The sequence below is a fragment of the Schistocerca serialis genome, chromosome 3, assembly GCF_023864345.2.
Source record: "Schistocerca serialis cubense isolate TAMUIC-IGC-003099 chromosome 3, iqSchSeri2.2, whole genome shotgun sequence".
NCBI classification, from domain to species: domain Eukaryota; kingdom Metazoa; phylum Arthropoda; class Insecta; order Orthoptera; family Acrididae; genus Schistocerca; species Schistocerca serialis.
In genome coordinates this window covers 891981870-891995063 of record NC_064640.1, presented here as the reverse complement: position 1 = coordinate 891995063, position 13194 = coordinate 891981870, and the positions used below count along the sequence as shown (strand labels likewise).

At 46.3% G+C, this 13194-nt stretch overlaps 1 pseudogene; it reads right to left on the bottom strand.

Moving 5' to 3' along the window:
* Nucleotides 1–303: 303 nt before the first annotated feature.
* Nucleotides 304–421, bottom strand: LOC126472366 (5S ribosomal RNA; annotated as a pseudogene).
* Nucleotides 422–13194: the final 12773 nt, after the last annotated feature.

Sequence of the window (13194 nt, the reverse complement as noted above, 5' to 3'; positions counted from 1 at the left end):
CCAGTAAGGAGCATAAATGTCTAACGAATAATTCCCAGAACTATCCCATTGTATTACAGACCGAACAATCGACTTCCAGTAAAAGAGAGTGCCTTGATAAAAGCACTCCGTCTTCACCCCACGAGTGGCCAACCGGGACCATCCGACCGCTGTGTCACCCTCAGTGGTGGATGCAGATAGGAGGGGTGTGGGGTCAGCACACCGCTCTCCCTGCCGTTATGATGGTATCCTTGACCGAAGCCGCTACTAATCGGTTGAGTAGCTCCTCAATTGGCATCACGAGGCCGAGTGCACCCTGAAAAATGGCAACAGCGCATGGCGGCCTGGATGGTCACCCATCCAAGTGCCGACCACGGCCGACAGCGCTTAACTTCTGTGATCTCACGGGAACCGGTGTATCCACTGCGGCAAGGCCGTTGCCCACAGTTCGTTGATAAAGGCTTCTATTTAACAACAAAATTACCAGATGAACGCAATGTAACTTAATCGTACTGAATCCTTCAAAGATTCTCCATTTTATCATCTTTGATGATGCACAGGAACATCTGCCAGGATTACAATACAGTTCCCTCATTTCCTCTTGAACGGGTCTCATGCTTTCACACGACAGATAGCTTTTACATACACGACGTAAGGAAGATTGAAACCAGCTACAAGCCATTGAAACATTAGTGGTTATGAAAATGGAAGCCCTAGGCACCATCCCCGAAGAATTACGCTAACGACTGGAAAATCAAATGTGGAAAAGAATTTACTCACATAGCAGTGAAGAAGAGCTTAACGTGAGAATTACAACAATAGGTACTTCATATCTGACAGAGGCATAACTATAAAAAGTTACAGTGCTTGAGCGAAAGACGCGTATTTCGATAGGATCTACCGCGCGATCCAAAGAAACAACGGACTCTTTCCATTCAATTGCCATATCTCTGCGGACTGTTTCATAGGAACCACATTCTTTGAAAGTACACTACTGGCCATTAATATTGCCACACCAAGAAGAAATGCAGATGATAAGTGGGTATTCATTGGACAAATATATTATACTAGATCGGACATGTGATTACATTTTCACGCAATTTGGGCGCATAGATCTGAGAAATCAGTACCCAGAACAACCACCTCTTGCCGTAACAACGGCCTTGATACGCCTGGGCATTGATTCACACAGAGCTTGGATGGCGTGTACAGGTACAGCTGCCCATGCAGCTTCAACACGATATCACAGTTCATCAAGGGTAGTGACTGGCGAATTGTGACGAGCCAGTTGTTCGGCCGCCACTGACCAGAAGTTTTCGATTGGTGAGAGATCTGGAGAATGTGCTGGCCAGGGCGGCAGTCGAACATTTTCCGTATCCAGAAAGGCCCTTACAGGACCTGCAACATGCATTCGTGCATTATCCTGCTGAAATGTAGGCTTTCGTAGGGATCTAATGATGGGTAGAGCCACAGATCGTAACACATCTGAATGTAACGTCCACTGTTCAAGTGCCGTCAATGTGAACAAGAGGTGACCGAGACGTGTAACCAATGGCACCCCATATCATCACGCCAGTATGGCGATGACGAATACACGCTTCCAATGTGCGTTCACCGTTATGTCGCCAAACACGAATGCGACCATCATGATGCTGTAAACTGAACCGGGATTAATCCGAAAAAATGACGCTTTGCTATTCGTGCACCCAGGTTCGTCATTGAGTACACCATCGCAGGCGCTCCTGTTTGTGATGCAGCTTCAAGGGTAACCACAGCCATAGTCTCCGAGCTGATAGTCCATGCTGTTGCAAACGTTGTCGAACTGTTCGTGCAAACGACCCCATCTGTTGACTCAGGGATCGAGACGTAGCTGCACGATCCGTTACAGCCATGAGGATAAGATGCCTGTCATCTCGACTGATACTGATACGAGGCCGTTGGGATCCAGCACGGCGTTCCGTATTACCCTCCTAAACCCACCGATTCCATATTCTGCAAACAGTCATTGGATCTGGACCAACGCGAGCAGCAATGTCGCGATACGATAAACTGCAATCGCGATAGGCTACAACCCGACATTTATCAAAGTCGGAAACGTGATGGTACGCATTTCTCCTCCTTACACGAGGCATCACAACATCGTTTCACCAAACAACGCCCGTCAACTGCTGTTTATATATGAGAAATCGGTTGGAAACTTCCCTCATGTCAGCACGATGTAGGTATCGCCACCGCCGCCAACCTTGTATGAATGCTCTGAAAAGCTAATCATTTGCATATCACAGTATCTTCTTCCTTTCCGTTAAATTTCGCGTCTGTAGCACATCATCTTTGTGGTGTAGCAATTTTAACGGCCAGTAGTGTAGTTAATAAAAACAAATACATATTAGAAAGAAGTTCAAAAATTTTGATATTCGGCTTCATGATAAAATATATTTTAATTATGTTGCAAAGATATATCTTTCAGCGAATAGGAATTGATATTACAGAGGGGACTGAAATCGGACGTGAACATGGGCCATCGGACGAAACCAGACATTCAAAATGCTAAAATAGTCACTCATGTTATTGAATGATGGTGCAACATGGTCGAGTATGGAAAATAAATATTAAATGCTAATGAAATTCAGTACTAGATGCGAAGTCTGCAGTAAAACACGATAAAGAAAATTCGAGCGTGAGGTAAATTGACAGGAAAAGTATAAATGATAGTATGACAGAGACAGAAAGTGTTGAGGCGTAATGTGAAGCGCCGGCACACCAGTCGGGAACGTTAGAGCACAGAGGGCTGTGAAGAAAACATCAGCCAAACCGACCCCTCTCTAGGACGACAACCCGACGGCAGCGCCCTCGACACGAAGAGGACATATGCGCCACGCCTTCTGGCCGCGGCCCAGTTGAAGACTAGGAGTTCTGAGACTTCCACAGCGGCATGAAGAATGGGCACTTGTATAGAAGCGACTTAGGAATTGTATTACTTCTCTTGTATTAAGAATTGTACATACTTGTTTGTCTGCCGTCCTTTGATCGCGACACGTCTGTATCTCACAAAGCTAAATATTGTAATCATTTCCTTTTGTAATAAAATTTACTAACGCGATTTGGTTGAATTGTTGTCTGTCGATCCGAGAAAGTAGTTTTCCTAGGCACCCCGTATTTGACGAGCAGACACAACAGAAAGAACAAAAAGCAATACCAAGAACTGAGTTACGAAAAAATCTGAAGGGATATGAAAGAAACATTCTTCCTTCGAAAGTAACGAATTTGAGAAATGAAGAGAAACTCAGGATAGTACAGAACAGGCCTTTCAGTTAAGTTAATTTACTGTCGTAGCACATATTCCAACAAACTTTGATAAACTGTACACGTAGATAACATGAAACAGTTTCTTTCAGCAGTAGCAACCGAAAGTACCAAATGACTGATTAAAGCATAATGTGAGACACCAGTGAAAAAGTTGCCATGAAAAGTAACATCAGTGAAAGATTTGCCAATGAAGAAAGAAACTTCAAGTTAAAACGCAATAATGTATATGGCTTCAACTAGACAGGTATAAAAGGGTACAGTATACCATACGTCCCAAAAACTGCAAACAAGCAGTAATGACAGAAATTTCATTTACTGACACAGTGAAAATGGAGATGACTATTAACACGCATTATTATTCAATTAACAAAAAAATGTTCAAATGTGTGTGAAATCTTACGGGACTTCACTGCTAAGGTCACCAGTCCCTAAGCTTACACACTACGTAACCTAAATTATCCTAAGGACAAACACACACACCTATACCCGAGGGAATACTCGAACCTCCGCCGGGACCAGCCGCACAGTCCATGACTGCTGCGCTGCAGACCGCTCGGCTAATCCCGTGCGGCGTTTCAATTAACTTTTCGCGTGGCTCATGCTCAAAGCTTCTATCACAAAAAGATATGTAACTGATGATAAAGAAGCACAATTTCACTAAGGAAAAAATCGAATTAACTACAGATCATCAAACCGTTAAAGAAAAGGATCGCAGTATTCATTTTTCAAGTTTAGAATACGTCAAAAATGACATACTTTTTAACAAAGCAAAACTGCCTTGGATCCTGCGCTTACCAACTTTCGTCATCATTTTCAAAAAGCGGATAATACACTGAACCCTCAAAGGAAATGTTATAGCAATGCGAATTCAAATATAGAGAGATGTAAACACGCAGAATATGGCGCTGTGGTCGGCAACGCCTATATAAGACAGCAAGTGTCTCCCGCAGTTAGATCGGATACTGCTGCTGCAATGGCAAGATTTAAGTGAGTTTGAACGTGGTGTTATAGTCGGCGAGAGAACGATGGGGTACAGCATCTACGAGGTAGCGATGAAGTGGGGATTTTCCCAAACGACCATTTCACGAGTGTACCGTAATATCACGAATCCGGTAAAACATCAAATCATGTTAACCTCCTTTCGGAAAGTGGGTGCACTCAGCGACTGTTATGTGACTTATAAATTATAGAGTACAGGAATCAGTCGTCCTTATTTTAGATTTTATTGCGCAAATCCAGATTTCGGCTAGTAGCTAGCCAGTCTCAATGCACTATTTTCTATTCTCAATGCACGTAAGTCCCCGTTGTTCGGGCGTCAGTCACAGTTCTATGACTAAATGTAATTGACGCCCGAACGACAGTGACTTACATGCATTGAGAATAGAAAATAGTGTATTGAGAAAGGCTACCTACTAGCCGAAATCTGGATTTGCGTAATAAAATCTAAAAAAAAAGAGGACGACTGATTGCTGCGCTCTATAATTTATATATATTTAAAAAATCATCAAATCTCCAACATCGCTGCGGCCGGAAAAAGATCCTGCAAGAAAAGGACCAACGACGACTGAAGAGAATCGTTCAGCGTGACAGAAGTGCAAACTGCTGCAGATTTGAATCCCGGGCCATCAACAATTGTCAGCGTACGAACCATTCAGCGAAGCATCATCGTTATGGCCTTTCGGAGCCGAAGGCCCACTCGTGTACCCTTGATGACTGCACGACACAAAGCTTTATTCCTCGCCTGGGCCCGCCAACCACGACATTGAACTGTTGATGACCGGAAACACCCTGCATGTCAATAGGGGACTGTTAAAGCTGGTGGAGGCTGTATCACGGTGTGGGGCGTGTGCAGCTGGAGTGATATGGGACCCCTGATTCGTCTAGATACGACTCTGACAAGTGACACGTACATAAGCATCCTGTCTGTTCACCTGCATCCACTCATGTCCACTGTGCAGTCCGACAGACTTGGGCAATTCCAGCAGGACAATGCGACACCCCACACGTCCAGAATTGCTGCTTCCATTCACCTCGATATCGATCCGAAATTTTGGGAAACAGTTGTCATTAATATCGACGTTTCACAGGCTATACTAGAGCAAATCCATTTCTTGTTGCTATTTCTCGTTAAAGTTCCTACAACTTTCACAAAACATCCACGAATAATTTTCGCCAAATGGCCTTACGTATTTAAGAAATAAAGATTTCTCCTCTATGTTGAGACCACAAAAATCATCGTAGGGGGTCGTAGGCGGTCTCTACCATGACTTAGGTCTTCAAAAACAAGTACTACTGCCGAAGGTACATCGTAATACCATAAAGAAAAGAGCTTTTTTAGAAGTTGCTTCCTCTACTAGAGAGGAACAAAGTTCGAGATTCTTGCTGTGGTAGGTATACAACTTCTTTAGAAACAGTTGGTGAGCAGTATCACTCAACATAAGAAGGAAGCACTAGCGTCGATACATGAAAGATACCGTGTGCCACATTATCCGTAGTCTCGTAACTTACCGATAGTGCCAGAGGTGATGCCTCGACGTACACTACTGGTCATTAAAATTGCTACACCACGAAGATGACGTGTTACAGACGCGAAATTTAACCGACAGGAAGAAGATGCTGTGATATGCAAAAGATTAGCTTTTCAGAGCATTCACACCAGGTTGGCGCCGGTGGCGACACCTACAACTTGCTGACATGAGGGAAGTTTCCAGTTGATTTCTCATACACAAACAGCAGATGACCGGCGTTGCCTGGTCAAACGTTGTCGTGATGCGTCGTGTAAGGAGAAGAAATGCGTACCATCACGTTTCCGATGAAGTTGGGATTGTAGCCTATCGCAATTGCGGTTTATCGTATCGCGACATTGCTGCTCGCGTTGGTCGGGATCAATTGACTGTTAGCAGAATATGGATTCGGTGGATACAGGAGAGTAATACGGAATGCCGTGCTGGATCCCAATGGCCTCGTATCACTAGCAGTCGAGATGACAGGCATATTATCCGCATGGCTGTAACGGATCGCGCAGCCACGTCTCGATCCCTGAGTCAACAGATGGGGACGTTTGCAAGACGACAACCATTCGCACGAAAAGTTCGACGACGTTTGCAACAGCATTGACTGTAACCTCGGAGACCACGGCTACGGTTACTCTTGACGCTGCATCGCGCAGTCCGGAACCGCGCGACTGCTACGGTCGCAAGTTCGAATCCTGCCTCTAAGTTCTAGGGGACTGATGACCACAGTAGTTAAGTCCCATAGTGCTCAGAGCCACTTTTTTTTGACGCTGCATCACAGACAGGAGCGCCAGCAATGGTGTACTCAACGACGAACCTCGGCGCACGAATGGCAAAACGTCATTTTTTCGGATGAATCCTGGTTCTGTTTACAGTATCATGATGGTCGCACCCGTGTTTGGCGACATGGCGGTGAATGCACATTGGAAGAGTGTATTCGTAATCGTCATACTGGCGTATCACTCGGCGTGGTTGTATGGGGTGCATTGGTTACACGTCTCGGTCACCTGTTGTTGGCATTGGCGGTACTTTGAATAGTGGACGTTACATTTCAGATGTGTTACGACCCGTGGCTCTACCCTTCATTCGATTCCGGCAAAACCCTACATTTCAGCAGGATAATGCACGACCGCATGTTGCAGGTCCTGCACGGGCCTTTCTGGATACGGAAAATGTTCGACTGCTGCCCTGGCCAGCACATTCTCCAGATCTCTCACCAATTGAAAACGTGTGGTCAATGGTGGCCGAGCAACTGGCTCGTCACAAGACGCCAGTCACTACTCTTGATGAACTGTGGTATCGTGTTGAAGCTGCATGGGCAGCTGTACCTGTACACGCCATCCAAGCTCTGTTTGACTCAATGCCCTGGCGTATCAAGGCCGTTATTACGGCCAGAGGTGGTTGTTCTGGGCACTGATTTCTCAGATCTATGCACCCAAATTTCGTGAAAAAGTAATCACATGTCAGTTCTAGTATAATATATTTGTCCAATGAATACCCGTTTATCATCTGCATTACTTCTTGGTGTAGAAATTTTAATGGCCAGCAGTGTATATACCTCCGGACGCACTTACAAGCGCCGGCCGCGATGGCCGTGCGGTTCTGGCGCTGCAGTCCGGAACCGCGGGACTGCTACGGTCGCTGGTTCGAATCCTGCCTCGGGCATGGGTGTTGTGTGATGTCCTTAGGTTAGTTAGGTTTAAGTAGTTCTAAGTTCTAGGGGACTTATGACCTAAGATGTTGAGTCCCATAGTGCTCAGAGCCATTTGAACCATTTTGAAGTACTTACAAGCACCTGATGGATTAGCTGCGCACCACCAGACGCGGGACGAAGCTTTACTGCTCTTCTTGTAATCCTGCCATCCCCCCACCTCCACCGAGCGAAGTGGCGCAGTGGTTAGACACTGGACTCGCATTCGGGAGGACGACGGTTCAATCACGCGTCTGGCCATTCTGATTTAGGTTTTCCTTGATTTCCCTAAATCGCTCCAGGCAAATGCCGGGATGGTTCCTTTCAAAGGGCACGGCCGACTTCCTTCCCCGTCCTTCCCTAATCCGATGCGACCGATGACCGCGCCGTCTGGTCTCCTTCCCCGAAACAACTAACCAACCCCCACCTCCCCCCCCCCCCCCCCACCCAGGAACGGCGCATCGCTGGTGGAATTCCTTCATGGATGGAGCCACCGCAGTTTGCTCCAGTTGCTCGGTTGCTGCGCCTACCACGGTGGCCGGTGCCTGCTCCACTCCCTCATGCTATGAGTCAAACTAATGAGTCAATTTTTTTCAGATCATATAGCGATCGGAAGTGCTGGGACGCGGCTTCGTTGCAAAGTTGCGTGCATGTTTTTGACAGAGGGTCCAGGCGGATTGCTGCGACAGCACCAGAATCGAATTCACACCTGTAAATTGCGTTGTTCAGCCATGACTCTTTGTTCACAGATTCATTGCCTGACGGGATGATGCAGCCTGCATCCCCTCTGGCTACCTAGATTGCATCGACAGCACCTGGCGATGAACCTATAGTCCTGGACCCTACAGCTCATCCGACGACTAGCGGACGGCAGACGTCCACAGGCGTTGGTCCCCTCCACTCCACGGCCGGCCAGGAAGCCGACGCACCAATTCAAGAAGCCGTATCGGTTCGACCACCAGGAGACCTTCCACTAACGCTGGATCCAGAGACGCACATTCCGTCTCGTTTCTCGGCTGCCGTTCCGGACGGCGTCAAAGCGAATGCCAGGGCGTGGACAGGTGCTCGGCACCAGCCACAGCTTCGGCTCCTGCCTTCTCATCGCTTCCAGTGTCCAAGCCTCCCGCCCCGCTGTTGCTGCAGTTGTCGTCACTACACGACAATGGAGAGGGGGTTAGAGGGGAGGAGTGTAGTATCGTTGCTTATTGATAGTGACAGAGCTGGTGTCTCGATGAAAATTCCTGCGGGCGCTGTGAGTGGTGCTTTGAGCACTGTCACCAATAGGATGACTTGACCAATGAAGAACATACAGGCCGCCGACTAACGAAGACTGCCAGGACGGTGTTATAAGCGATGGCCACGTGGGCGCTAGTCATTAAGTTCGAGATTAGTTCCGTGCTGCTAGGTGGTACCGAAGATTAGATCCAGCTGTTGATAGCTAGCTCTACTGGCAAGTATTCATTGTACATAGACGCACACATCACTGTGCTTCCCTTGGCAACTACTTTTTTTATCGCTTTATGGATATTTTTGCTTGCGCTTTTACCATTTGTGCTCTTCGATATATCTGCTTCAGACCCGTGCATGCCATTTTCTCTCATTTTTCTTGTTTTGTTGCCACATATTGATTTAGCTTTATCTATTTTTGCTTTGCCATGGCTACCGCATCGCCGCAAGCTAGCCTGCCTAGCAGTTAACGCCGCCACAATTGCAAGCGCCTTTGGCACCAAAGCTCGACCTAACACAGCTTCTTCAGTTATAGACGCCACAAATGATGCAACTTAGTGAGATGATGAAGGGCTTCATTCAAATGCAGACGACAGCGAATGGGAATCATCATCTGACACCACCAATTACGTTAGCGTCACAGCTTACGCAGTCGTCATTAGTGCTTCCGTTTCGCCCATTTCAAGAGGACAAAGAAGAGTGGCTTGAGTAACTGATCCAGTTTGAAGCTCATCTATCTGCAGCCATGTCAAGTACAGTTAAACAGTCATTTTTTTATTTATTACCTTTATTTTTATTTTTTAATTTTTTTATTTTATTTTATTTTATTTATTTATTTATTTATATTTTTTACAACGGCCTGTGTGTCAGTTAATAGGATGTGCTGCACATTGTTCCCCCCTTCGCGGCCAGAACTTGTGATCTATGAAGAATTGATCCACGCTTGGAATACATACTATGAAGAGGAATTCCTTATGGTGGCTGCTGGGTTTAAATATTCCACACTAAAGAAGCAGCCAGGACAGTGTGCGACAGACTTACAAGGACTTACTACGAATCGTAAGATTAAATGTGACTGTGGCAAGTATTATACTGACCTCATGATATTATTATATCCCAACCAATGGAATAACAGAATGCTTCGTAAGAACGACTGGAGAAAGACAGACTACTAAGCAGGTAGAAGAATGAAGGCATGAAGAAAAGAAATCGACAAGAAGAACATGGAAAACACAGCACGAAGTTATTAAGCTTTCCCTCCGTTAGCCTACAAATATCAAAGAATACCTCCACAGGAAGCCCGTTTAAGAATGCAACAGAATGAGATTTTTGCGTAAATTCCAAATCGGAATGCAAGAAAATTTTGATTCATCATAAAATGCTGGCTGGACTTGTTACCTGACCGGCAAATCTCCAGAGACAGTGACAGAAAGGACGGAATGTTTGCAAGATTTGCATGCTACGTTACAGTCTGTTGCGACTGATCTGTGTGTGTTGGAAGTTCCAAGGGTTGTGTGTGGTAATCTCAGCCGATCTGTGTGTGTTGCAGAGCCAAAGAATTTTGTGTTGAAATCTGTCTAGTGATAATATATGAGGGCTGGAACTTAAGTAGTGGCAACTATTTATTCACAACCGATACAAAAGAGCTGCATGTTTGCACCTGTTACTGTCTTTCAGAGTAGTCACCAGCGGTGTGTAGAACCTGTTGCCAGCGATGTGGAAGGCGTAGTATACCGTTAGCAGAGCCTGTTCTGTTGATGGTGCGAATGGAGCGGTCTACTGCCTGTCGAATCTCTGGAACAGCTCTGAAGCGAATGCCACGAATTGGTTCCTTCATCTTCAGAATCAAATCAAAGCCACAAGGACTTAAGTCCGGGGAGTATGGTGGATGGTACAGTACTTCCCAGTCCGATCGACCGAACAGAGCAGCCACATCTTACGCTGTATGCGCCCGCGCATTGTCGTGCAAAATGATGAGTGGGTTGCGCAGAAAATGTTACCGCTTCTTCGCATAGCTGGTCGCAGGTGATGCTCCAAAAACGAACAGTAATACCGTGAATTGACGGTCTGCAGTGGAGGAACGTAATGCGTTGGGGTAACACCATCACAGTGGTACACGAGAATCACCATAACTTTTGACCGCTCCATTCCACATCTACATTTACATCCATACAGGGTACTTTGAGTACCTCTATCGGAGGGATCAATATACTGCTTGTCTCCTCGGTGAAGGTATGTTCTCGAAACTTCAACAAAAGCCCGTACAGAGCTACTGAGCGTCTCTCCTGAAAAGTCTTCCACTGGAGTTTATCTATCATCTCTGTAACGCTTTAGCGATTACTAAATGATCCTGTACCGAAGCGCGCTGCTCTCCGTTGGATCTTCTCTATCTCTTCTATCAACTCTATCTGGTATGGATGCCACACTGCTGAGCAATATTCAAGCAATGGGCGAACAGGTGTACTGTAAGCTACTTCCTTTGTTTTCGGATTGCATTTCCTTAGGATTCTTCCAATGAATGTCAGTCTGGCATCTGCTTTACCGACGATCAACTTTATATGATCATTCCATTTTAAATCACTCCTAATGCGTACTCCCAGATAATTTATGGAATTAACTGCTCCCAGTTGCTGTCCTGCTGTATTGTAGCTAAATGATAAAGGATCTTTCTTTCTATGTATTCGCAGCACATTATACTTGTCTACATTGAGATTCAATTGCCATTCCATGCACCATGCGTTAATTCGTTGCAGATCCTCCTGCATTTCAGTACAATTTTCCATTGTTACAACCTCTCGATATACTACAGCATCATCCGCAAAAAGCCTCAGTGAACTTCCGATGTGCCGGCCAGTGTGGCCGAGTGGTTCTAGGCGCTTCAGTCTGGAACCGCGCGACCGCTACGGTCGCAGGTTCGAATCCTGCCTTGGGCGTGGATGTGTGTGATGTTCTTAGGTTAGTTAGGTTTAAGTAGTTCCAAGTTCTAGGGGACTAATGACCTCAGCAGTTAAGTCCCATAGTACTCAGAGCCATTTGAACCATTTTTGAACTTCCGATGTTATCCACAGGGTCATTTATGTATACTGTGAATAGCGACGGTCCTACGCCACTTTCGCACCATCAACAGAACAGGATCTGCTAACGGTATACTACGCCTTCCACATCGCTGGCAACGGTTTCTACACAACACTGGTGACTACTTTGAAGGACAGTAACAGGTGCAAAGATATTACTTTTTTGTATCGTTGGTGAATAAATAGTTGCCACTATTTTAGTTCCAAGCCTCGTACATTTACATTTCTTGAGTGAAATGCAATATTTTAAATACTTTTAAAAGCTCTAAAAGGAAATATTTATTTTTGGATAATCAGGAAGATTGATACAAAGGGCAGCAGTCGAATCACTGTGGATCTGTCGCCCTGTACTGTCCTAAACCCACGATGAAAAATTTTGTGGCTGTGCATTCATTGCATAAACTGGAAAATAAAAGAGGACCAGCTCCAACAAATTAAAGTGCTTGAAATTTGATAGAAGACTACTTTCAAAAGAAAAAGCGGATAACTGAGTTTACTTTTTAAGAAGAAGAAGATCGTGCACCTGTTCTGCCTGTGTGCATCCACTACAGAGGTACAGCACGGCCAGTGCTGTAAGATGATATGGTCGGCTGGTGTAAGCACGAAATAGGTATCGAGTCTGCTGACCCTAATACTACTATCGAGCTGCAAACATCGAGCACGGCTGATCACATACCCTCAAAGTGCGCTGTGGTCGCCCACACTGTCGAGACACCAGCAAGGAAGACAAAGCCGATGCCAAATCAGCGTGAGAAGCCCACCAAGGCTTCCCTGTTAAGGCGGAAGCTCACCCTCAGGACCTGGACCCTAAGCCCCATTGCTTCAGGTGCCAGGGAGGGGACCTTGTGGCACAGACTGCCGCAACGCGCCGATATGAGTCAGAAGCTCGCGATGACACGGCCGCGCTTGCAGCCAACACACGGAAAACAACGTGTAGACGCAGGAGAAAACGACGACACCAGCAGGCAGCAACCCCCCCCCTTTCCCCTTAGCGGCCGGAATGTCCCACCAATAGTGGGGAGGACCGGCCGCAAGTGGGAGGGCAGGTACAGAAGCACGGATCTGGGAAGATGCAGCAGCAACAGCAGAAGACCGTCCACATGTGTACCACAATGCGCATTGTCGTCTGAGAAACGACTACGGCCCTCCAAGCCGTCATGGCGTAAAGAGGACTTCGTTCTTAGCCACACTGGCTCCACAGAAGGAAAACGCCTTGCAGAAACTGCATCCAGAGTTTCCTCGCGACCTCTGAGCAGGCAGAGTGGTACCTGCCCCCGCCATTGCCATAGAAGCGTCGTAGAAGCTCGCCGCCAAGCAGACACCCACTCCTCATGCCGCCGAAAGCCACTAGGGCTGTCCCTGACGAGGTAAGTGTGATAAGATTGCTGCTGTTCTGTATATACAT